General features: G+C 44.8%; 1 pseudogene; it reads left to right on the top strand.

The window, feature by feature from the left end:
* The first annotated feature begins 431 nt into the window (after positions 1 to 431).
* LOC147732586 (uncharacterized) overlaps positions 432 to 27,885 on the top strand; it is a 41,887-nt pseudogene continuing 14,433 nt past the window's right edge.

Below are 27,885 nucleotides of genomic sequence, written 5' to 3'. Positions count from 1 at the left end.
TGCTGGTGAACTCATATGCACCTAACATAGATGACCCGAGTTTCTTTACCGGCCTGCAGGAGCTTATAGCGACGGACCTGGATGCCCCCCTCCTCTGGCTTGGAGATTTTAATTGTGTACTGGATCCACTGCTGGACAGGCATCCCCCCCGGGCGGGTACAAAACCTCGGATGACGGCACGACTCCGGGAGGTAATGGAGAATCTGGGTGCTGTGGATGTCTGGCGACTCGGCAATCCGGGACTGAAGCTTTACACTTGCTATACCCCCACACATAACACACATAGCAGGCTCGACAGGGTCCTTGCGGACAACATTGGCGCATCCCTTGTTTTATCGGTCACACATCAGGCCCGGTTCTTATCCGACCACTCGCCCGTGACGTGCACGGTACAGTGGGTGGACCGCTCCTCCCGCCCAAGGACCTGGCGGATGCCAGGGGATCTTCTGCAGGATCCGGTGGGACGGGACCATGTGGAGACGTCCCTGCGTAATTATCTGGACCTGAACTGGGAAGTGGGTGATATCCCTTTTGCGACCAAATGGGATGCCCTTAAGGCAGTCGTGCGGGGCGCTTGTATGGGTCTGACATATGGAGTTCGCAAACAGCTGCTCCGTGACCTCGCGAGTGCTGAGGAGCGCCTCAGCCACTGCCAGTCCCTGTTGGACCCGGATGGGTCGAACATGGACTCTGAGCGGACAGCCCGAGAAGGCGTCCATGATATCCTAAACCGGCTGGATAGATTCACTCTTGGTCGATATCGCCAACGCCTCCACCGAGAGGGGGACAAGTCGGGCCGATTGCTGGCCTGGATTCTCCGTAGAGAGTCGGCCCCTGCGCGGATTGTTGCGTTGAGGAATTCCGCTGGGGTCCTAGTACACTCGGAACGGGACCTTCTTGCGGTGCTCCGCACACATTTGCAGAAGGTCTATACTGCTGACCCCCTGGTGACAGAGGCGTCCTATCAGCCATACCTCCGGGATTTGCCCCTCCAGACCCTCTCTAAAGAGGATGCTGAGGACATGGATACTCCAGTGACGCTTCATGAGGTCAAGGTGGCAGTGGCCGCCCTGCCGAAGGCTAAGTCGCCGGGTGGAGACGGTTTTCCACCAGAGTTTTACCAGGCGTTTGTTGATACTCTCGCGCCCCATCTCTTGCAGGTTTACCATGAAGCGATGGTGCGAGCTGCGCTCCCGCCCACCATGCAGCAGGGTGAGGTCTGCATGCTCCTGAAACCGGGTGGGGATGACTGTGATCCTACGGCCTACCGGCCGATCACTTTAATCAATACCGACGCCAAAATTCTTACTAAGATCTTGGCCACCCGGCTGGCTCCGCATATGACACACTTGGTTCATTCTGATCAGTGCGGGTTCATTCCGGGCCGCAACACCGCCATGAATCTCCGGCGTCTGAACCACGTTCTACATGAGGTGCGCGATAGGGAGGATCCTCAGGTCCTGGTCTCGATAGACCTGGCTAAAGCTTTCGATACAGTTAGCTGGGGGTACCTATTGGAGGTGCTTCGGTTAGCGGGGATGGGGCCCCTTTTCTGCACTTGGATTCGGATCCTTTACAGTGCGCCTACGGCCAGGGTCAGGCTCGGAGCGGCCCGCTCGGAGGAGTGGAGGTTGGGCAGGGGCACCCGCCAGGGGTGCCCCCTGTCACCGCTCCTGTTCGCTCTGGCGATTGAGCCCCTCGCAGTGACACTGCGCGCGGAGATGGCACCCTGGGGAATACGAGTGGGGGATGTGGTACACCTGGTTTCGCTTTATGCGGACGATGCGTTGTTCTACCTGACCTCCCCGCGGGAGTCGCTGCCGATCCTGTTACGCCACTTGGAACGCTTTGGTGCAGCTTCTGGGCTGCGTCTTAATCCTGAGAAATCCCTGATCTTTCCCCTTGCGGGATGCGGTGAAGACCCTCGTGTGGGTTTCCCGCCCCTGGGGCTGCGGTGGGAGATGGAGGCCTTCCGCTATTTGGGTATTCAGGTGGCTGTCTCTGATGAACAATTGCTGGCCCGCAACGCCGACCGTGTGCTCAGTTCCCTACAACAATCTGTGTCCTTTTGGAATACGCTTCCTCTCTCCCTCATGGGACGATTGGCCGTCTCAAAGATGGTGATGCTGCCTAGAATATTGTATATCCTACAGAATACCCTCTGTCCTCTTCCTCCTCGAATTTTCAACAAGCTTGACACGATGCTCACCTCCCTGCTTTGGGCAGGCAGACGCAGCAGAGTTGCGCTGCGCACGATGGTCAGGCGCTGGGAGGAGGGGGGCTTGGAGGCCCCACGCTTTGATCTCTACTATTACGCGGCCCAACTTATACCGGCTGCGCGCTGGTTCGCGGGCGCGGAAAATTGGGAATTGCAACTCCTGGCTGGTAGCGCAGATTAGAGGGCGTTGCAATTGGCTCTGATGCGTGGCAGAGGTGCGGATGGCAACCTGCCGTATATTGTTCGGCATACTGCGGGGATCTGGCAGCGAGTGGTAGAGAGAGTGCTGAGACGGGCCCCTTTTCATAGGGAGCTGCCGATATGGATATTGGCACCGGTCGCTCTAATGGAAGAGCACATGTCGTTTCGGGAATGGCGTGAGGGCGGCTGCGACACATTGGCAGACTTATATCCGGACGAGTCCTTTGTGACCCTGGAGAGAGCTGTTGAGGCCTTCAGTCTTACGGGGGGCCAATACCTTCACTATGGAGGCCTGCGGGACATGGCGAGAGCGACGTGGCCACAGTTCCCTGAGGCGCCCCAGGTGTCCCATACTTTGAATATCTTGCTATCGTGCGGCGCGGGACGGCGATTGATAACGCTTTTCTATACAGCGATGAGAAGCGACTCGGCGCCTCCAGTGTCTCCGTCCTGGGCGGCGTGGGAGGCAGATTTAGGGGTTGCCTTGGACCCGGGACAGCGGAGGCGGATAGGGACGCTCACCAAGAAGGTATCGTGTAACGCACGTTTCAAATTGATCCATTTTAATTTCATGCACCGCACTTACGTAACCCCAGTTGCTCTGCGCCGTATTGCGGCGGATAAATCGGATGCCTGTCCTCGGTGTGGTTCAGCAGGAGCCGGATTTCTCCATCTAGCTTGGGAGTGCCCACTAGTCGGGGACTTCTGGAGGGTAGTGGTGGCCTACATCCGGAGGGTCACGGGACTGCGTCTTGACCTGTCCCCGATCCATTGCTTGTTAGCCCTGGTCCCCAAACCTAAGAGGAGGAATCTGTCATATAAAATGCTGCAGCTGCTCTTAGTGCTGGCTAGACGGCGGGTGGCTATAACCTGGATGGGACAAAGGGCGCCAGATATGACATTATGGCTTCGGGATGTGGGGGAATGGACATTGGCTGAAGAAACGCACATGCAGCATACGCGTAGGGATGAGCGGCTACAGGAGGACTTACTTGCATGGCGTATGATGTGTGCGGTGGGGTCGACTGACAGCGACTCCGATGCTACTAGTGCTGCATTGTTCTCGTCCGAGGAATCGGGACCTGAGGAAGGGGAGGCGGGGGAAGGGGAGGGAGAGTAGGGGCTGGGGTACTACCCTGATGACTACGCACATGTTCCTTATGTCAGTTTCTGTACTTGCACTGTATCCCGTGGATCTGATTCTTGCGTTTCCTGTTCTATCTGCAACTGTTGGAGCCATGCTGGGGGGGTGAACTGCGTACACATGTATTTTCTGTACCTTGATGCCAATTTTGGGGAGGGAACGTATTGTTTATTCTGTTGAAACAATAAAGTTTTTTTTTTTCTTCACCCTTAAAAAAAAAAAAATCACCCAGAAAAGAAAAGTTAGGTAGGGGGCTTGCCAAGTTTGCAACAATATCCGGGAGATCCTTACAAAAATTAGACGATACACCGGGGGAGTGATATATTAAAATTCCTGAGAAGGTATTAGTTGGGGAAATGCTAATTGAGAAAGCTAAACTCTTATAGTACAGTAAGAGATTATTAATACACCTACATCTAAAAATATTTCTTATAGATATTAACAATGCCTCCGCCTTGACCGTTATCTCGGTCTTGCCCCAAGATGACATAATTAGTGGGCAGAGCTTGGGCTATAGCATAATAAGATTCCTTAGTTAACCAGGGTTCCGTAAGAAACACTGCATTTGGGCTATTGTCTTCAATAAGTAAATATATCTCAGTGGCATGTTTAGGTACAGATCGACAATTCAAGAGTAGCATTTTAAATTTATTTTTGAAATCCGTATTTCCAGGGGGTGTGAGAAGGGCAGAATTTAAAATCACAGTGAGTGCATAAAGGACTCATACTATCTGGCAGCATGACATGGAAGCACGTTCTTTTGGTCTTACCTCGCAATTTGACGAGCTGCTCCCTTGTATACATAGGGCTCACAGAGGGGAGATCAGCGGGCGTTCTGGTAACTGGGCCCGCTCTGGCGTGGACCAACGCAGACGGGCTTGCCTTTGGTGCGCCGCTGGTGCACCAGCTGCGCGTGGAGGCGTCATCTGCGGAATTCATAGCCAATTGATCGCGCAGCATCGACTCAGCGACTGCAACTAGTCCGCTGACCTAGGTGAGTGCACTGTAAAAATTCACCCTTGAGCCTTAAACACAGCTCGTGATTTCCCCCACAAGTTTAGACACACACGAACAATAAAACGTTAAGATACACTTCGAATTAAAACTGGTCACAATAAAAACAGTCTTTGACTCCAAATAGCACTCTAGCTACTAGCGAGGTGCCAAATGAGGAAGCGCCATCGGAGGAATTCATAGCCGATTGATCACGTCAGCGTCGCGTCAGCGTCTGCAACTAGACCACTGACCTAGGTGAGTGCCCGGTAAAAATTCCCCCTTGGGCCTTAAACACAACTCGTGATTCCCCCCACAAGTTTAGACACATATGAGCAACAAAACATTAAGATAGACTTCTAATTAAAACTGGTCATAATAAAAACAGTCTTTGACTCCAAATAGCGCTCTAGCTACTAGTGAGGTGCCAAACGAGGAAGCGTCATCGGCGGAATTTATAGCTGATTGATCGCATCAGCGTTGTGTCAGCGTCTGCAACTAGACCGCTGACCTAGGTGAGTGCACAGTAAAAATTGCTCCTCGAGCCTTAAACACAGCTCGTGATTCCCCCCGCAAGTTTAGACACACATGAGCAACAAAACGTTAAGATACACTTCTAATTAAAACTGGTCACAATAAAAACAGTCTTTGACTCCAAATATCGTTCTAGCTACTAGCGGGTGCCTTTAAATGACTACGAGTATCCAAATTTGCTAAATTACCTGGAAGCCTCCCCTGTTTGGCCCCACCCTGTCCACCTTAGTAGTATGCAAAGGTCTTCAGGCCTTTGTCAGTAAGGAGGACAGCTTACCAAAAGGTCTCCCATTGCTTTTCCCAATGATTTTGGTTAAGCCTCCTTGATGCACTGAATATGAAGACTTCTCCACCAAACAAAAAAGCACTTACTTTATATAGTTAAGCGGCAGTACGCTTGTTTAGAGGAGATTCACCTCTTTCTAGTCTTGTCATCTTCTCTATAGGAGAATATATTTTAACACAGTTTTCTGGAAGAAGATGCACGAGGAACAATCACATTGTCAAAATTAAATGCACAGAGGATAACTGGAGACTTTCCCTCCTGGTCCATTATGCAGTTACAGTGTAGAATATGCACTTGATATTCACCTAATGAGTTATCACTTACTAATACACTAGTAGAAAGTACTCCAGTTGGGTAGATATTTTGTGCAAAACTGTGCTCTCCTGTTGGATGAAGGGACAGGTGAGGCTCAGTTCAGGTCCAGTCACTCACACAGCTACTGACACACACACCCACAGAGACACCCAGACACCCACTCTGCCACTCTCACTCTCACATCTACTCCCAGCCCCCCACAGCAACTCACACAGCCTCTCACACACCCACAAAACCACTCACACACCCACTCACAGACCCTACAGGAAGGAATCTGAGGCTGTGCATATACTCCGGGGGGAGCAGCACGAGCTGCTGCTTTATCACTAAGGGTAAGAGTTGAAGTAAGTGCACATTTAAATTATGGGAGACATTTGAGACTAAGCCTGTGCCTGATTCATGCATTTGCTATCGTTTGTGGGTGGTTGGGTGGTCATCTAATAGTTCCCCACTGAGGGTTTAACATAATGTAGCACAACTGGTGTAGCTTTAACATAGTGAAAGGGTAGCACACCTTTATTTTTTTCTTTTTTCTACATTTTTGTCCGTTCTTTTAAACCACAGTATCTTCATTTGGCGTGCTCACTGCTTGACATGCCAAGCCCACACTGCATGTGACGAACATTGAATATCAAAATTGTGGAGCTTCTGTTTAGCCCCACTCCAGTGGCGACAGCCTCTCAATTAACTCTGCATTTGCATCAATTTCTTCATTTATATGTGTTTATCTTCATTTTTAAAATACCATCCGCTTTGCGCAATTTTACTCTTTATCCATTGTTTAAACATCCTTCTTAATTCATCCTCAAGCAGGGAACTGCAAATTTACAAAGTTTCTCATGCTTTGGTTGGCCAAACGAACCTCTCTCCCCAAAACACGCACTGAAGCATGTTTCTCTTTTTAGCAGTTTATTTCTCTCCAATGCATTTCGAACCCTTACATGGGTTCTTCGTCAGGGAAAACTGTAAGCAAACAATAAGACATATGTTTACAATCATCTTTATATCATTACGTTCAAAAAATACTTTCACTTTAATACAATCTACTTTCTATTAAAAATGCTACTCATCCCCCTCATGGTTACCCATTTTTTCAATCGGTTTTGTTATATACAGATGCCCCCTCCTTTCTCTATCCGTGTTTTCTCAACCTTTTCCCTACTCTGTGTGGGTCTAACCTCCTTAATATTACTGCCCTGCTTCGATAGCTGTTACTCACTCCCTCATCCCACCGCGGTGTCGTCCTCATACTTTCTACCAGATTCCAGCTTCCCTCATTATCTCACTTCTCTCGACCCTCCTGTGCTCCGTTATCTCTCTTCTATTCCCCCACCTTGATCTTTCTTCCATTCTCCCAGCGTTTTCTCTTTACGCATACCTGCTAAACTGCTATCTCGCTTGTTCTCTCGTGAAACTGGAAACGTTACCTTCGACTGATCTCCTTGTTGTTTAAATAAAGACTCCCCTTGCTCGATTCTAAGACCCGCCTCTTCAATTAACAGTAAAAATATCCACCTGTTCCTCTACTCTCTTTTTACAACCTCCTACAATTCCCACACTCATCCTTGTTGGCATCCATAATGCTGTGCTTATTAATTCCACAGCCACCTTTCAACCAGGCTGATTAAAAATCTTTCCAACTAATTAACCATTTTGAGGAAAAATAATAAACGCAATATCAATCATATGTCCAACAATATTTTTTTTAAATCACGTTTTCGACTCGACTCTTTTATAAAACGGCTAGCTGAACCAGATCTTATACGCCTTGCTTGAAGAGTTCAAAAGACTTCTTAGTTAATTGTTCATCTTTAAATGCGTTGCTTTTTGCTGGGTGCTTACCCCAAGGGGCTGAAAATTGACGTTTTAACATAGTGAAAGGGTAGCACACCTTTGTTTTTTTCTTTTTTCTACATTTTTGTCCGTTCTTTTAAACCACAGTATTTTCATTCGGTGTGCTCACTGCTTGACATGCCAAGCCCACTCTGCATGTGACGAACATTGAATATCAAAATTGTGGAGCTTCTGTTTAGCCCCACTCCAGTGGCGACAGCCTCTCAATTAACTCTGCATTTGCATCAATTTCTTCATTTATATGTGTTTATCTTCATTTTTAAAATACCATCCGCTTTGCGCAATTTTACTCTTTATCCATTGTTTAAACATCCTTCTTGATTCATCCTCAAGCAGGGAACTGCAAATTTACAAAGTTTCTCATGCTTTGGTTGGCCAAACGAACCTCTCTCCCCAAAACATGCACTGAAGCATTGTTCTCTTTTTAGCAGTTTATTTCTATCCAATGCATTTCGAACCCTTACATGGGTTCTTCGTCAGGGAAAACTGTAAGCAAACAATAAGACATATGTTTAAAATCATCGTTATATCATTAAGTTAAAAAAATACCTTCACCGTAATACAATCTACTTTCTATTAAAAATGCTACCCATCCCCCTCGTGGTTACCCATTTTTTCAATCAGTTTTGTTATATACTGAGGCCGCCTCCTTTCTCTATCCGTGTTTTCTCAACCTTTTCCATACTCTGTGTGGGTCTAACCTCCTTAATATTACTGCCCTGCTTCGATAGCTTTTACTCACTCCCTCATCCCACCGCGGTGTCGTCCTCATACTTTCTACCAGATTCCAGGTTCCCTCATTATCTCACTTCTCTCGACCCTCCTGTGCTCCCTTATCTCTCTTCTATTCCCCCACCTTGATCTTTCTTCCATTCTCCCAGCGTTTTCTCTTTACGCATACCTGCTAAACTGCTATCTCGCTTGTTCTCTCGTGAAACTGGAAACGTTACCTTCGACTGATCTCCTTGCTGTTTAAATAAAGACTCCCCTTGCTCGATTCTAAGACCCGCCTCTTCAATTAACAGTAAAAATGTCCACCTGTTCCACTACTCTCTTTTTACAACCTCCTACAATTCCCACACTCCTCCTTGTTGGCATCCATAATGCTGTGCTTATTAATTCCACAGCCACCTTTCAACCAGGCTGATTAAAAATCTTATATGCCTTGCTTGAAGAGTTCAAAAGACTCCTTAGTTAATTGTTCATCTTTAAATGCGTTGCTTTTTGCTGGGTGCTTTCAGCCCCTTGGGGTAAGCACCCAGCAAAAAGCAATGCATTTAAAGATGAACAATTAACTAAGAAGTCTTTTGAACTCTTCAAGCAAGGCGTATAAGATCTGGTTCAGCTAGCGGTTTTATAAAAGAGTCGGGTCGAAAACGGGATTTTTAAAAAATATTGTTGGACATATGATTGATATTGCGTCTATTATTTTTCCTCAAAATGGTTAATTCGTTGGAAAGATTTTTAATCAGCCTGGTTGAAAGGTGGCTGTGGAATTAATAAGCACAGCATTATGGATGCCAACAAGGAGGAGTGTGGGAATTGTAGGAGGTTGTAAAAAGAGAGTAGAGGAACAGGTGGATATTTTTACTGTTAATTGAAGAGGCGGGTCTTAGAATCGAGCAAGGGGAGTCTTTATTTAAACAACAAGGAGATCAGTCGAAGGTAACGTATCCAGTTTCACGAGAGAACAAGAGAGATAGCAGTTTAGCAGGTATGCGTAAAGAGAAAACGCTGGGAGAATGGAAGAAAGATCTAGGTGGGGGAATAGAAGAGAGATAACGGAGCACAGGAGGGTCGAGAGAAGTGAGATAATGAGGGAAGCTGGAATCTGGTAGAAAGTATGAGGACGACACCGCGGTGGGATGAGGGAGTGAGTAACAGCTATCGAAGCAGGGCAGTAATATTAAGGAGGTTAGATCCACACAGAGTAGGGAAAAGGTTGAGAAAACACAGATAGAGAAAGGAGGGGGCATCTGTATATAACAAAACCGATTGAAAAAATGGGTAACCATGAGGATAATGAGTAGCATTTTTAATAGAAAGTAGATTGTATTAAAGTGAAGGAATTTTTTTAACTTAATGATACAAAGATGATTGTAAACATATGTCTTATTGTTTGCTTACAGTTTTCCCTGACGAAGAACCCATGTAAGGGTTTGAAATGAATTGGATAGAAATAAACTTCTAAAAAGAGAACCATGCTTCAGTGCGTGTTTTGGGGAGAGAGGTACGTTTGGCCCACCAAAGCATGAGAAACTTTGTAAATTTGCAGTTCCCTGCTAGAGGATGAATTAAGAAGGATGTTTAAACAATGGATAAAGAGTAAAATTGCGCAAAGCGGATGGTATTTTAAAAATGAAGATAAACACATATAAATGAAGAAATTGATGCAAATGCAGAGTTAATTGAGAGGCTGTCACAACTGGTGTAGCACCACAAGGAAGAATTGACACCTGCATCATGAGATTGTGTCATAGGATGAATTGTGTAGAATTTATTATAGATGTTTGAATAAAAGTACTTTCTTTACTGAAAGATCAGCACTGGGCTGAACATTGTAATTAGTGTATTTATTGGTTGATTGAGCTTCTGCAACACACACTACCTGCATGGGAAGCCTGTGATTGCTTGCCCCGGCTACCTTGATAATTGGGGTTGTTCTAGGCCCAGTTTGCAGAGCCACATTAGAACGGGCCCCAGGATACCAATGGCAAACAGCTTAAACCACCATAGTTACAGACTAATAGCTACGGTCTGCCTTGTTGTCCTCCAAACAGGCCCTGAAAAATGCTAACCCCACTTTGGTGGCTTTAGAGCACTTTGCGGAGAAGGTACATGTAAGATTTGCATTTGTTAATGTTAATGTTATGGGTGTCTTATATAGCGCTCGGCTACTCCAAGGAGTGTCCCGGCGCTTTCTAACCCACAACAAACTGCAAAGGGCGGGCACAAAGGAGAAAAAGAGCAAGCAAATTACTGACCATAGAGCCACGTTTTCAGACCCTTTCTGAAGGCCAGCAAATTAGATGTACTGCGAATCGACAAAGGAAGGGCATTCCAAAGCGGGGGCGCCAAGCGTTTAAAGGAGCGCCCCCCCCTCCCTTGCTTTCCTGACAGCAGGGACAATGGCAAGGCAGGGAGATTCCGATCTTAAGGATCTAGCTGGTTTGTAGAAGGCAAGCCGTTTCTGGATATATTCAGCCCCCACAGCATGGAATGCCTTATGCGCCAGCGTAAGTGCTTTGAAAACAATCCGCTTCCGAATAGGCAGCCAGTGAAAAGAATGTAATAGGTCCGAAGCTCTCGCTCGGCGATGTAGGCCAAAAATGGCCCGTGCCGCTGAGCTCTGAACCACCTGTAGTCTTTGGAGTAGGTATTCGGCAAACCCAAATATAAGATATTCAAATAGTCCAGCCTCGAACCAATAAGGGCCTGGACCGTGGTCTTCCTATGCGCCAGCGGGAGCAGGGGAAGGAACTTGCGTAGCATTTTAAGGAGGCCATAACAGGTGCCAGCCAATCCAAGGATCTGGGACTTAAGCGTCAATTCGTTGTCAATCTTCACCCCTAAGTTCTTGTCAATCAGAGAAGATGACGCGGGAGGGAACATGTTAACTGGCCACCACTCCTGCCAGCTTGGGTCAGACTGACACCCGAAGAAGAGCACCTCAGATTTATAGGAGTTGCATTTTGGCTTGAGCCGCTTGCAAATGCATGCAGATGGGGATAATAATTGAATTATTATTGGACGTGGCCCTCTCTGCAAGGTCATTACCAAACTTTTTGACTCTATGTACTCAGGGCCTATAAACTAAATACTACTAGTAGGCCTGCAGCACTCATTGTGCCACCCACTAGAGCAGCACTTTAAAACATTTCTCAGGACTGTCAATGCAGCCTGTTGTGCAGTTTCAAACTGCCAATTCAACCGGCAAAATAAACTTTTTGCCTTGCCAAACCTTCATTTTTTGTACATATGTCATGCCTAAGGGAAGCTCTAAACAGCTTATAGGGCAGGGTGCATTATATTTTAAAAGTAGGGCATGTGTTTTTAAATTTTACATGCCCTGCTAGTGAACAACTACTACAATTGTTTTTCACTACTGAAAGGCATATCTCTCCTTATGGATAACATTGGGTTACCTTATTACATTTAAAAGGTGCTAACTGTTGATTGGGAGCAGGTAGAAAAGTCATGTTTGTACTCAAATGAATTGTAATCTAAAATCCTCTTTAATGTTAAACTCGGATTTTATGTTACAAGTCTGCAAATGCCACATTTAGAAAGTTGGCATTTTCCTGCTCATAAGCTTCTAAGGCATTCTAGGAGTTTACAGCTGCCTGGGCCTGTTCATGGCTCCCCCATTAATAATGCATATTGGGCCCAGACAGTGAGGAGAACGTGCAGGCTAAACAATCCTGCTAGCATGGTTGGGGCAGAGCTAGTTACTGCCCCACTTACATTTCAACGGGTTTGCCTCCAGCACACTCAAAGTAACCAAACACTAGTCTTATGCCGTCAGACTTCTTGGAGCCTTGGCAGGGGAAGGGAAGAACTTTCCAGAACCACCTAGAGGGGTACAAGTTTGGCAATCACAAAAGTGTAGATTATGTGGTTATATTAATGAAACATTATTGCACATTGTATGTATTTGCCCCAAATTGTGTCAAGAAAGATTAACACTTTTAAAACCAATATTCAACGAACAAGGGGTGGGAACGTGTCGCCAAGTGATAATACTGTGCCTCCAAGGGCATACCATCAATGTAACAGTTAACTTTGTCAAATATATCCTCATATCTGAGAGAAAACTGGCTCAGAATGATGTTGTGGTCATATAATAAAAAAAGAAAGCAGCTATGATTCTAACTATATAGTTTTCCCCTATACTGGCTATGTAACTTGATAAATGTTATAAAGTATCTGAGGTTTCGGGTAATTTTAAGAAGTGTGGATGCACTTTATATTTTAAGTACTAAGATCACAACTGGACCAAACATGTGTTACTGTACGCTCATTGCTCAGTTTCTTTTTAGAGGCTGTTTAAAAACCAGAGAGGGGACTCAAAGATTATCTGTATGGATGGGTTTAATAATATGTACGGTGAATAATAATGAAATGTAATGTTTATATTTGGTTATGAACAAAATACCTTTTTATGATATTTTATGTATTTCTAACAGTTATATATGTTAACACTTCCTCACTATCTTTAAGGAATTAAATAAATTGCCTTGTTTTATGAACTGTGTTGTTTTATTGTAATGATTTTAATTAATCGGACAATAAAGAATATATTATTATTAAAAAACGTTCCAGAACCAGATGTGGGGATAGCCTAGATTCCTTCACTTCAAAGGTTAGCACCAGATATAAATATTGGACCCTCAGGAAACTCTTCATTACCCTCCTGGACCTGCGGACATTATAGAAGAAGGACTGGCTTGGTTTCCAGAGGACTTCCCTGCTGCTTGATACCTGCCTCATCTCCTAGAAACCTGCCCTGCTGCTTGATGCTTGCCAATTTTCCCCAGAGGACTGCTCTGCTGCTTGAGGCCTGCTTTGCTCTCTGAGAAGCAAGACTGGACCTGCTTCCTTCATCCCAGGCTACCTGAGTGACTCCAAGTGTCCTTTGGCTGACATCCTGGTCTGAGCTACAGGGACACAATCTCCAGAGGCCTCCCTACAACTATCCAGCTGACTTGCTACAACTGAACTTGTCTAAGCTCTGCTGGCCTCTGCCAGACAGTTTGTGATCCCTAATAGGTGCCTTACTAGGTCCAGGACCCTTGGCTGACATCAGAGTGCACTCCCTTACAAGAAAAGGATGAAAGCTGAAGTTTGGGACTCTACACATCAGACTTTGAGAAAGTAAGTGCTCCATCGCTGTCAGCCTGATCTTGTGACTTTCCCCCGATCTAGCATGACAAGATGACCGAGAGTGGCGCCTGGTCTACCTAGACCTTTAAAACTGAGCTACGGTTCTACTGATTCAATTTTTGTCATTTTGGTCTCATTTTATTTATTAAAATGTGTCCCATGTTTCTAAAATGGTTTGAGATTTTTCTTGTCTTGTTCTGATTTATTACTGTCTGTGTTCATCATAAATACTTCCCACAGTGCATCTAATTTAAGCTTGACTACTTTGTGCCTATTTTGTGCTAAGCTACTAGAGGGTTAAGCACAGGTTAATTTGTGGTTCACCCTGACCATGACTGCTGTCGTTACTGCTGCTACTGTCTGTTTTGGCAGTAGGTTCCACGGGTCGTCGAGGGTAAGATGGCGTACTCAAAACGTGTGGGTATATTTCTCTTTTCCCACACATGGAAGGCGTGTCAGAGATCTTAAGGACAGCCTGCACAAGTCTGTGTGCACAGCAGGCTTGCACCACACTGCAGTCGCTGGGAAATGCAACTCTGTTAGAGTGCATCGTTTTCCACTGCTCGCCCTATGGCCTACCAACACTTGTTTTTTTAATGCTCCTGACAAGGTATTCATTAAAAAATAAGTGTGATGGGAGAGGATAATGCAGCTGGCAGGGACCCTGTGAGCCTGGTGCCAGAAAGCAGGAGCAAGCTAGTGTGGTGGAAGAGCTCCTCCTTAACCAAGGACTGCCTTTTTTGGGAGTTTAGCTATCCCCTATTATGGGATATTTTTATGAGTGCCGTAAATAGACGACGATTGAATTTCCTGTCTTCTCGGTCATTTTTCAAAACTATTTTAAAAAATGACCCGGATTACAGCGCCTAGAAATATTGAGGATTCTACAATGCAAAAAAAAACACTTTCTAGAACTTTCCCTCTTCTATCCCTCCACTGTCCTTTCTAATCCAACTAACAGACTAGCATGCCCACCGTTCAAAATAATTTCATATTATCCTATACTAATTCCCCACTAATCCTGTTTGGGTTCCGGAGTAGCGTGCTACCCGCCGAAAAGCACTTCAACATCTCATCAGGGGTGGCAAACCCTTCTCTCCTCTATCCCTCCACCATCCATTTTCAATCCGAATAACAAACTCACATGTCCACTGCTCAAATTAGTTTCACATCTCCCTATACTAATTTACCAATTATCCTCTTTGGGTTCCAGAGTAGCGTGCTACTCGCTGAAAAAGCACGTCGACACCTCGTCTGGGGTAGTAAGCGCTATTTAAATGCAATTACAATCAAGCATCCTGAAAACCGGGCAACCACATTCTTGCCATTTCATAAATCTGTTTTCTTGCATACTGGTTATTTAATAGCATACGCAACTTTCTAAACATACCCATTTCAGGAACATTTGTTAAAAAAAAAAGAAAAGAAATGCTTGTCAGGGCTACATCTAGGCCATCAGAAAATCCCTGAAATTTTCGCAGAGGGTTGTAGTTGTGCCCGGAAGGGGTGGGTGGGGTTTCAGAAAACATCTAGCAATATGCTTGTTTACTTGTTTTTGACACATTTGTATTTCCCGTATACCTCATAAAGTGAATATGTGCTCTATTTTGATTTATCACATTTTTATTTCAAATCTTCGTAATAAAAGAAATACATGTTTTATTTCTTCGTGCCCATCATTGATTTCCTTGTTTCAAAATGATTTGTGATAAGCATTCCCTTTACATCATTTCAATATGACCATGAATAGTGAAAGTGATATCCCTCCTGAAAATTTACATAAATTCAAAACCTCTTAGAAAAAATGATAGAAAACGAAAGAACAAGGGCTACAGATGATAACGCAAAATGCAAATAGCGAAGACATTAGATAGAATTATGCTTGTGTCAGTGAGCATTTTTACGATTCTCAATAGGGCTGGACTGGCCTGGTGTGGAGTAGTGAAAACCGCCAGTTAGGCTGAAAATGAGGAGATAGATAGATAGATAGATAGATAGATAGATAGGTAGATAGATAGGTAGGTGGGTGGGAGGTTAGGATAGATAGATAGATAGATAGATAGATAGATAGATAGATAGATAGATAGATAGATAGGTAGGTAGGTAGGTAGGTAGGTAGGTAGGTAGGTGGGTGGGAGGTTAGGATAGATAGATAGATAGATAGATAGATAGATAGATAGATAGATAGATAGATAGATAGATAGATAGATAGATAGATAGATAGATAGCGATATTAACAGTTGTACAACCTGGCAAACGCCTGTGAGGGAACACACCAACATTTATTGTACACAGTTATATAATTTGCCCCCTGTCCCCTCAAACTCCTCTGGAGGTGGTTGTACTCTCTCGATATACTCACTCACTACACTCCAGGACTGGTATGAGCACATTTTTCAGGGCTGTTTTTAGCTCCCATTTCACCACTGCTGTTTGGTTGCTCTTAGGCCTACATTCTGGGATCCCTGGTAAAAGTATGGATGAAGTGTTCATGATGGGATTGTTTCTGTTCTGGAAACAGTTCACAACATTGATCTGTTAAATACAAGGCCCTTAACAGGGCCAGCTTAATGGCAGTGTGACCTGGTGCTGAGCTTGGGGGATCACTATCTTTGGAAATATCTTATGGGTTTAAAAGCACCTGCAGAGGTCCTTGGGTGTCTATAAGTTTGCAGCTTACAATAAAAATATCAAGATAATTCCAATTTGAATGTTCCTGCTGAAGAGAGATTAGAGTTTTGTCTAGTGGCAATTTTGATTAATTATAAAACGCTGCAGAGGGTTAATATCCCTGCTGCAAAGAACTGTGTACCATGCAGATCACAGAACTGTATTTTATGTGAATAGCTCAGTGGGTTAGTGCTCTTGTCACAGAGATCCTTTTGTTACTTATAATTACAATCCTAATATAGCACAGTGAATTATGAACTGTCAAACTGCATGGTATAGGTAAGAGTCCATAGTTTTCCAGTCTTTTATTAGTGTTTGTTTAGGTAGAAATATATTGTTATTTGTAAAGGCAACCCTAACCACTGTGGTACGTTTTAAATCCTGAGTTTGTACATCTCCAGACCAAATACTCAAAATATACTGCCTACTGGTACGGATGACATGTGACTCCTATACTTTGTAATCCTCATTGCCTTGTGTAGCGTTTCCTACTGACTGATTTACACATGTATGATTCATTGTCTCTGTATAATGTGTGAATGATGTAAAGTGCTCTGACACCCTACACTGCTATGAGTAGGACTACAAAACAAAGGAAATGAATGTGAGAGAGGAGCTATGGAGAGATGAGGGCACTGTTGGGTGGTAGTGAGGGGCTCAGAAGAGAAGAAGGTAATGGGGGTAGGGAGCCAAATAAGATAGTCACTCTGGGAGCAACATGCACTAAAGCTGACCCTGGCCCTTAATCATCAATACATTCGTTTTACTGCATTCACAAATAGAATAAGCAAAACAAGTGGTTTACTCATGTTTCTGATGCAGTAGTAAATCCTGGAAATCTCCTTTTCAGTACTTTTTCTGAAACTTCATTTTATTACCAATAAACTACGGGGCGCATTTATGAGAGCTCTGTGTCACTTTTGCACCACGTAAAGTGTTACATGAGTGATGCAGGGCTCTTAATTCGATTTATGAAGCCACCCTGGGTTCCATGGGTGTTACAGTGGGTTTTCCCATGCAACACCCATGGAATCAGACGCTACCTCAGATTAAAAAAAAACAAACATATAAACCTGGGGAAGCGCCAAATCCATATTCCACCCGTATCGAGGAGAAATATGTTTATTTCTCCTCATTTGTGTCCTCCTTCTATGTGTGCTGCATTCTGCAGAACACACAGAAAGAGGAAAACGCCTCTTAGGTTAGGCCATGCATAGCGCTGGGATGCCCGAGGGTTACCATGCGCATTAAAAATGCCTTTTTTCATTTCATTTCATTTCATTATTTATGCAGGAAGCTGCCCCCTTCCTGCACAAAAACAATCCTGCCTGCAACAAAGGCACCTTTGCACCATTGTGTAAGGGTGCCTATGTTGTCGCTAGGCTGCAGAAACTGCACCATCGCAGGAAGAAATGACAAGAATGCACTGTATTGCTTAAATACAGTCCATTCCTGCCCTTTCACTTTGGCTTAGGGCAGCGCAGCAAGGTGCCTTGCTATGCTGCCCTACGCCAAAGTCCCATATATAAGCCCCTGAGGGGCTTATTTTGGAAAGTCCTGCATCACTTTTGCACCACATAAAGTGGAACATGCATGATGCGGGCTCTCAATTTGATTTACGAAGCCACGAAAAGCCACGGTAAGCCACACAAAGCCACACTGGTGGCTTTGAGTGGGCTCAGAAATCATGAATAAGGCAACGTAGCGCAAATCGATGCGCTGCCTGAGAGGCATTCAATGGGCAGTGTGGTGGGTTTTCCCACGCAACACCCATGGTATTTGACAATGCCCCAGATTTACAAAATCATGAAAACCTGGGGAAGCACCAAATCTGTGTGCCTTCTGAGGTGAAGCATAGCGAGGAGAAATGTGCTTATTTCTTTTTTGGTATTTTTCTCTTTCTATGTGTGAATAAAGAAAGAGAAAAAATGCCTCTTAGGGTTTTTTGTACAGGAAGGCTCCCCTTCCTGCACAAATTCCTGCACAAAAACAATCCTGCGTGCAACGGAGGCACCCTTGCACCATGGTGTAAGGGTGCCTACGTTGCACTAAGCTGACGACACTGCGCCTACGCAGGGAGAAAGGACAGAAATGCACTGTATTGCTTAAATATGGAACATTCCTGCCAGTTCACTTTGGCATTAACCTCATCCGTGCGGTGCAGATTTACCCCCGGTGCTGGGCCCTAATGTAAATGGGTGTGGTCATGACGGAACAGTTCCGGCATGAGCACAGCGCAACCGATGCTCATGACGGAACCGTTCCGTCTTGAGCATCGAAGGGGTTAAGCAGCACAGCACCTGCACTGCCCACTGCCCTATGCCAAAATCCCATAAATTAGCCCTCAAGGCCAAGTTTATCAAAGACTTGCGTCGCTCTTGCACACCGTAATGGGGTGCAAGAGCGACACAACTCTTAAGTTAGATTTATCAAGCCATGCAAGGCCACCTTTCGTGGCTTGATCAATCTGCGTTACCTTATTCTACCCCAGGGAGGCGACTCAAGGGTAGAGCGTGGGCGTTCCCACGCATCCACGCAAGGATTTTGGCCCATTCCCAGATTTACCATTATCAGTAGACCTGGGAATGTGTCAAAACGCTACACCCTCCCAGGTGAAGCGTAACGAGTAGAAATATATTTATTTGCCCTTGTTACTTCCTCTTTCTATGCGTGCTGCATTCTGCAGCACACATAGAAAGAGGTAAATGTTTCGCAGGAATGTTTTTGTGCAGGAAGGTGTCCCTTGCTGCACAAAAACAATCCTGCTTGCAACGCAGACACCCTTGCACCTTGGTGCTAGAGTCCCTGCGTTGGCGCTATGCAGCATTTTGTGCTCCAGCACAGGGAAAGAAAAAGAATGTGCCGTAGAATGTTTAATACCCCGCATTCCTGCCCTCGCCCTATCACGCAGCACAGCAAGGTGATAATCTGCACCACGTGATTCTTTAATAAATATGCCCCAAAGTGCCACAAAATTACTCGGAGGGTTAAAAGAATTCTGTGGTTTCTCCAGATACCACTCCTTTCCTAGGCGTGTGATGTTATTGAAATCCGTGTTGTTAGCAGGAATTGTGTTGCATGAAGCAACTCTCTCACTTCAGGTAATCTACCTTTTTTGTTTGTTCTACATTTTAAATCCCGCTACTTGTTCAAGATGTGTTCCTATCTTTTTTTTCGAAGAATGTGAAATTATAGCTTGGAGTACAAGGTTTGAAGAACAAAGGTTAGCTTGTGTCCACAAAAATGTTGATTACTATTTTTCGAGAAAAAAAAACGGCGGTATTTTTAACGCACAGCCCATGACTAGTTATCATTTGTCTATGACAAACCGGCAATTTCGTCACTTCGCCCCCTCCTTCCACAGAGCACACGGTGACGAAATTCCAGGCCGACTCATTTCACCTGGGCAGGCCCAGGCGCTGCACAGACTTAAGTAGTCCCCGCACGTATGCTGTCAGCCTTAATTGTTTTTTTTTTCTGGTCAGGATTTTGTCCATGGCATTTGTGAAAAAAAAATGGCGCGCGAGACGTCTGAGACATCTGAAGGTACTAATGACAGCGTGCTGTCAGCACACGCATCAGAAGCATTTACCATAAATGCACTGGCACGTGGAACAGCCCTCTTAAGCCAAGCCAAGTCAATTTTGTTAGGCAAGTAAATATAATTACCAAATTACATCTTGTCCCAAAATTATTTTACAGCACACACAAGGATGAAGCTAATTCTTGCTGGGCCGCAGCGCAACACTGTCACGCACATAAAACTTTATTGTCTGTGCATTTTCTTTAAGCTCGCAATAACAACGCGTGTGTGTAATTTTACTCATCAAGACTGTTTGTTCAAGATCTAGGATTGATAACCTCTTAGTAAAGCTGAACACGCCTAACCAGTTTGGCACAGAGGTTGCTTCAACGGGGGGTGCATCAGCCTTTCTGTAGCAGATCCAAAATCCTAAACTTTTCAGGCAGGTGTAAACAAATGAGTAACCTATGTATGGATGCGATAAGGGTCCGATGACGGAACTGTGAGTTCTGCCAATCCAAAGTAGGTGATTTTTCTTCCCCCATGAATGAAGCCTTAGTGACCCGGCAAAACTGGTACTTGCCAGTCTACCCACATCACACAGTTCTTTTTAATGTCCTTTGTGGGTGCAGAGCCGGTCAGAGGATAAAGGCAAATAACAGTGTTGTCAGAGTGCCATGTAATTGTATTGTGTTTGAAACATGCGAGGTAAGGTGTAGACAAGTGTTGGGCTGTTTGGAATCCGCCTGAAGGTGCTGGCAATAACCACTGAAAGTTGCCTGCTTCTTTATTCATGGGTCCATGCCACCAGTCAGTGCACATGAACACGGGTATGAAAAGTTGATAGGCCTGAGACAAACTTGCACAGTTTCCTTTGTGGAAATTCGTAAAATCCCTCCAAAATTACACACAATTATGTGACATGCGGATCCCACACTTTGAGACCTTTTTTTTTTAAGCGTGAAAGGCATCCTTGCATCTTTTTAAAATGTGGGAAGCACTTCATGCTAAAAAAGAGGTGCAATGTCACAATTGTTCTGTTTGTTCACGTTGTTCCCATGCTTTCGCCACAGGTGTTTGTAACCAAACAAAATCTAATTTACACGAGGTGGCGTAATCATGGAAATTTTGTGTAGCAAGCGTAATTCTGGAAAATACGTAAGATTGCGGAACGTAAACGAAATTCTACCTGGGCCTAGAGTTAAAGCCTATATTGTCTATGGTGAAGAACAGAAATAATACTTGCACTGCATGTTCCCAGCGGTTAGCTAAACTCCCTGAAACAAAGGCAGTTTTAGTTCAGAAGAAACTTGTAATATGATGAATGAATAAATGAACTCTGCCATCACTTTGGCTTCCTGCTCAAGCAAACACTGAGGGCCTAATTACAATGTCGGGCGGAAGTGAGCAAATCGGAACCAACCGACCTACGGTCGGCAGTCCTGACCGCAGGATTGTGACTGCACATGAGACAGTCGCATACTCTCATTTTTCTATGGGAGCTTGTGCTACGGCGGTAAACCGGTGCAGGGATTAAGCCTCAGTCCCCAACCGGAGGCCGCAGAGTGAAGGGGGACTTGCTAGGTGCCCCCAAAGTCGCTTTCAAACAGGCTCTCCATGTCGGAAAACAGGACATGGAAAGCCTGTCGGAAACCGACATTGTAATCCTGACAGCAGAAACACCATTCATAGGGATTACGGGCAGGGCTCCGACTGTCCGACGGGTGTCTTGAGCCCGTCGGAATCCAGCCGAAATGACCAGCTTGTTTCACTTTCGACCGCCTGCATCAAAATGCGACTGTCGAAAGTGAAACCCATGATGAGACTCGTAAGTCTCCGACCTGTGGTCAGAAGCTTTCTAAGTCTCATCGTACTTAGGGCCTGAGTCTCAGCTAGCTGCACCACCCCTACCATGCACTTTCCTCATTAAGAATAACTTATCAAGAGAATTAATAAAAAGTTTTGCTATAACCAAGCACTCCCTGCAGCCCCAGTGCTTAGGCTCCAGTACTGAGCAATGCTTACGGGGTAAGTGGGTTCCCTCGAATCTTTTGAAAACAAGCATTGGCAAAGCCACTCAGTCTGTATTAGCCTTTTGACTTTGTCAAAGCTGTGTTTTGATTAGCCATGGTTTTTATAAACGTTGTTGGAGCTGCTGGGCCCATGCCAATATTAACAACAACAAAAAACAATTTTGATCTCAAAAAGCACACATTGCTGTAGTTGTCCCTAACACTGAAGGGAACTATTTTGTATGAGTATTTGTTCTTTGTGAAAGAACAGAATGCTGCCACTCTGTGAATTCCGCGCTGACGGTCACTAGGTAGGATGGTGGGCAGTCCGGTTTGACAAAAGTTTGACTATAACCGACGCCCCTGCGCTATCCATGGTGTCTGACTAACTTTAGTCCTTTATAACTGCGCCTTTCACAGAAGGCTGAAAGGAGTACCCTAAGTGTGCGGTAGTGTATGTGTGTGTGACTCAGAGACGGGTGCACCTTAGCATGTGCATACCCCTCATGTCGCTCTCGTGGTCCTGAAAAAGCCTCGCACTGACCTTGGAAGGCTGAAAGATGTAGACTTTAAACTTTCAACAGGTAACATCTCTCTGTATCTCCAGATGACTTTTTACTCTTTAATGCTGATACTTCTTTACTGTGTTTTAACAGCCTTTTAGCAACTGTGCGCTACCTACTGCTTTTGAACTAAGGGTCTTACATATTGATCCAAAAGGGTAACACCCCTAATCTCATTTATGGATATTTTACTACCCTATATCTGTCTGAGTAATTTGTTGTAAATTTCAATTCCAAGTTGCTTGTTGTTTTTTACATGTGTGTCTACTAGCCTGGTCTGTTGTCTGAATGAACTCCCTCCACTTTAGAACAACATTATTAAGCACCCCTTTTAGAGCATGAGTATGTCTACCATGAGGAGATGTGAGCAATCAGTGTGCTACATGAGAAGTACCTTTTTCATATAGTTTAAAAATGGTTTTAGAATGTCTTCTATGTGTTATCTAGGTTGGACAATCATACAAGGCATTTTCCTACACGGGAGTACCTTGCACTACACGTCACATCCTTGGTGTGGGGCAGGGATCTTGTAGGTCCTGAAGAAACACTAAGGATCCGGTGGGACCGATAGGTGTGAAACATGTTGACCTGACCACACATACACATTAAAGCTATCTTGGTCCACTGAGCCCTTATGATAGCCCCTTCTCATTGTTTTTAACTCTGCCAAGGAAACCATCTAATACAACAGTATGTATAAGTATGTGAATGGGTATGTTAATGGATGAATAAGTGTCTGAGTGAGTTTCTGAGTGCATACATGAGTGTGTGACAGTGACCGGCGAATGTGTACAGATATATATTTTTTATATTTTCACCAATATTCGTGATGACGTTGCAATATTCGCGATGTCCCTGCGAAGGTACACAGGGGGTGCACTGTCAATCATGTCTTCGTCGAAAATATCACGCTAGATTAATTAAATAAATTTTGGACACATAATTTGTGTCACTAGTACTCCCATTTCTCAAACATGTCCTCAGAGTACCATCCCCCTGACCCCTTATGTTAAATTTCACAGACATTTGCAGCCCCGGGAACCATTCTTGATTAATAAAATAACGGCCTCAACTTTCTGTTCAGGTTGCGTCCAGCCAATCAAACCATTCCCGTTGGCACATGCATTTGAGATTAATCACAAAACCGTCGCAAAATATCCACAACCTGAAATATTACTATACATTTTGGCTTAAATTTAACAAAAAGTACAGAACAGATTTGCACCAAATAACAAAAAACACAATCTGCATAACTATGTCTACCTCTCTGCCAAATTTGGTGTAATTGGAAGGCGGGCACAGCTCGGGCACGTCACCAGTGTGACGGTCGTGCCAGCCCCCACACAGCTGCGGTGCGTCCATTGGGGCGTAGGGGCGTAGCCCTACTAAGCCTGGACGCACCGTGACAAGAGCACACAGCACACTAAAAATATTTTGGGAAATTGGCTTGGATAGCACAATATAATAAGCGCCGCAGCGCAGCGCTTCAATCTGGGACACGCCAGATTGAATCCGGAGAGTGGGCAGGCAGGGGATGGGGCTGTCTGGTCTGCTGCAGCTTGAGTGACAGTCTGCAGCAGGCCAGCAGCAGTACTGCGCATGAGGAATTGTGGCTTGTACCTAGCCCGAGCCTGCGCGTTAGTACCCTGACTTAAGAGGGCCCGAAGGGGGTGCTGCTTTAGCCGGGCTGCAGCAGCCTCCGGGGTTCCAAAGGCACCAGGGCGAGTAGGCAGTGTGCCCCCCTAGCCGATCCTGGCGCTGCAGGCAATCCATTATTGGATGCCGCGCGTGGGTGGTGGCACACTGCCTCTGCATATGTCCAATCACTGTGACTTCAGTATGTGAAGTCATGCAGTGATTGGCCATTCGGGACGTGCGCGCGCCGTGACGTTTTCCAATACTAGTAGTTTCTACTTTCTAGTGTAGGGGCTCGAGTCTCCACGTGTGCGCAGGCAGCAGCAGACGTCCGGCGAGTGGCGACTTCACTTCACTCAGTCTGGGCCCGGCCGCCTCGTCACCATCACACGCTGTGCCTGTGCCTGCCCTGGCTTCTCGTTTCGTCGTGTCGATGATCGGGCAATACCTGCTACACAGAAGAATAAAATAGTAGGTGCGTTCTCATGTCACTCAGAACCACGAGAGCCAAGCATTGCAAGTAAATAAATGAAACTACATTTTCCAAGGTACGGAATGCAATGTAGTTTTTAGGAAATGAGAGCTTGGTTCAGTGAGGGTGGGTTACTTAGGCTGCTAATTGGCTGTTAAGGACGGAGGTGTTAAAAAACAGGAGGGGGTTAAATGCGGCATTTGTGAAATGGATGGGAGACATATTCTGCGCAATGGTGGCGTAACGAGGAGGGACATGTTACTGACTGTGTTGAGGCAGGTATGTGAATGATTGTGCTGTCGGATGTTAGTTCAAATATTCTTTAAAATACATGCGAGCAATAGAGGGATGTATGGGGGTGTATTAAGTCATTTTGTAGAGGGAGTGGGCTGTGTTTGAAATGCATGGGTAATACGGTAAAGAGTGATAGGTGTGTGAATCAGAGAGTGGTAGGACGAAGGAAAGTGTAGAACAGTGAAGAAAAGGGGAATACTAAGGGTTAAGATTTCGTTTTGAGCATGAGAAGTAGAGCAGAACGAGTGGTGAGTGGAAGTGTACATGAAATGGAAGGGAATTTGGAAACTAGCAAAGTACCGGCATAATAGCTGCCAATTGACGTTTGAGTTCAGGTGCACGTTAGGAATGAAGACGGCTGATAAAACAGGGGGATAGCAGAGAGGGAGGCAAATTGGAACCAGGCAGGGTCACGATTTTAGTAAGCACACGTGGGATGACACTGAAAAACAATTTTTTTTAGTAAATGAGAAGTTGAATAAGAAGGTGAAATTAGCTTTATAAAAGTAACTTGTGTGCAATTGTTTAGTCCTATGCATCTTAATGTGTTTCAGTTCGTTGCTTACAGGGCACCCGCATCATGTCCCCTAGGGAATGTGGTATTACAGTAAGAAGGTGAACCCGGTAGTCAAGGGACCTGGGTAGTAATGTGTTATATAAGAGGTGGTCCCAGACCTGATAGAGTTAATTATACATTTACAAAATTCATTAAACCAAATCTTTTTAGAAACACTATTGTTTATTCAGAATAGTGTATATACGTATTTACTGTATTTTTCTTTTTTAGTGCATAAATACATATAATAGATCAAAACATATTATAACAGTGCCCACTGTACAAGGGAAGGAAGGGGGTGCAGTGTGGGGAAAGTGTAGGTAGGTACAAGTGTCAGAACAAATCAATTGTAAATTATTACTAACAATTGAAAGGGGTGGCTTCACAAGGGAGCCTAAGCAGAATTAATCTCAAAGCTCAAAATCAACATTATTGCCGCATCACAGAATGACAGGTGTCCATTAATCACACTCAAATCGTGTGCTGTAGATGGTAGTCAGTCGACGTTTCGACCCTAATTGTAGGGATGTTACCCCTTACATGGCGGGTCTTCTTCAGGACAGGGGGAGGGAGGTGGGCGGTTCCTAAGGGAAAGGATAATATACTTAGCATTATCACCGAATGGTAGCTATTTACACAGGATTACAAAAATTAAAACATCATACATTGATGGATCCCAAGGTAGCCACCAAGGGAATTAGATTAACAGACTCACACTACTTCAAGTCAGTGTCAGTAGATTTTAGAAAAGATCATAGAAAAAATCAATCAATCAGAAGACCAGTATCTGATCATCCTCGCGATTTAGGTTCAAAATTACAGAGATTGTACACACAAGTAAACTAAGTGGAGGGACCATCGATGTTAAAGGATTGACCTTTCTATATTACCTGGGTACAGCGATTGGAATGTTCTATAAAGAACGGTCCTTAGTCAGATGATACCTGTATTGGTGTAAGAACAACAGTGGCACTCAAATCAGAGCCTATCTTACAAGGGTCGGGGTAGATGTTGGTGGCTATCATGATGTGTATATTACCTGATAACCGGTCCTGACATAAGTCATTTTCATAGTAAAGCCGATCTCAGTATGGTGGCCGGGATACCTCATGGGCTGATAATCTGCACAAACAGAGTGCGTGCTGAGAAATTCATCAATCAAAACAATTACACTGATTGCGGGCTAACATAACTATTGTTGTGACCACACCGCAAATAATTACCTTCAGTTGGGCTTATTGATCGAAACACAGGGGTATAACTCCGTTTGTAATGGGTCGCTGTGGAAAGGAGGAGTAATTGTCACTCAGTATGATGGCCAGGAAACCTCATGGCCTGGCAATCTGTACAAACAAAGTTCGTGCTCAAGGATTTTTCCTTTCAATCCAAATAATTAAACTAAATGCGGGCTAACATTATTATTGTTGTAACCACACCGCAATTAATTACCTGCAGTTGGGCTTACTGAACGGGACACGGGGGTAGAACTCCGTTTGTAATGGGTCGCTGTGGAAAGAGGGATAGTCGTCACTATTACGGTCAAGATGGAACTTAGATTGAACCTTACGCTGAACGTGAACTAGTGGGAGTTCCTTACCTATGGGCATAGGTCTGAATCTTCCATGCACCGGCTCCATCAATGTCCGTGTAGCGCGTACTAGTGATACGCGAGTAACCGGGTAAGTGTTTAACAAACATTGCTCAACACACGACTATCCTTCTACACCCCCTCCCGCCAGCTACGATCCTCCAACCAAGCCCTGGCCACTGTACCTCGCATCAACAAAACCACCATGGGAGGTAGATCCTTCTCCTACCTAGCAGCTAAAACTTGGAACTCACTTCCCACTCACCTTCGCCTTACTCAGAACCACCTAGCATTCAGAAAGCAACTCAAAACGTGGATATTTGACAAGTAATTCCCCCACCCTTCTTCAAGCGCCTTGAGACCCTCTGGGTATGTAGCGCGCTATATAAATCTATTGACTTGACTTGACTTGACTTTCACTATCACGTGATGCGGTAATCGACAACAGACTACGCTGGTTGTCGTGGTAACAGGGAAGTGCGTTTGCATTGTGTGCGGCCACTACTGCGAGCATGGCATTGAGGCACAAGGATACATTACTTAGAAATTATTACTTGGAAATTACCTCAATTTAGTTGCCACAGGTGTTCCGTGGAGGTCACTACAGAAGGCCTCCTGGTTTAGTGCGAATGAAAAATGACCCCCTAATATTGAAGGTATCTCGAGCGGCCAGTATTGCGAGTGTGCGTTTGGGCACAAGAAATAATAACTTGGAAATTATCTTAATTCAATTGTCACAGGCGGTCCCGTGGAGGTGACTAGCGAGGGCCTCCTGATTTAGTATAAAGAAAAAGTGACCCCGTATTACTGAAGGTATCTCGACGGGATCGTATAGTTTCCCCAGGCCAAAGTGAAACCACTATGTATCCACTAAAAACAGTGTCAGTGATTTATTAAGTACCATTGTTGGGCGAGAGAAAGAGAAGTTGGCAGGACTATAGCCGTTTCTTATGTATCGGACAAGTGGTGTTAAGACCGGAGGTACGGGAAAACCTGCTTGCATGGAAACATCCTCCATTCTGTTTTTCACATAATCTGTTTTTCACATATTCTGTTTTTCACATATTCTGTTACGACCACGTAATTACCATCACAGGGGAATGTCTGACTAAATATCGAAACCAAAAATATCGACATACAAAAA

Source organism: Lissotriton vulgaris, chromosome 2_1 (genome assembly GCF_964263255.1).
Source record: "Lissotriton vulgaris chromosome 2_1, aLisVul1.2, whole genome shotgun sequence".
NCBI lineage: Eukaryota > Metazoa > Chordata > Amphibia > Caudata > Salamandridae > Lissotriton > Lissotriton vulgaris.
This window is presented reverse-complemented; position numbering and strand designations above follow the sequence as displayed.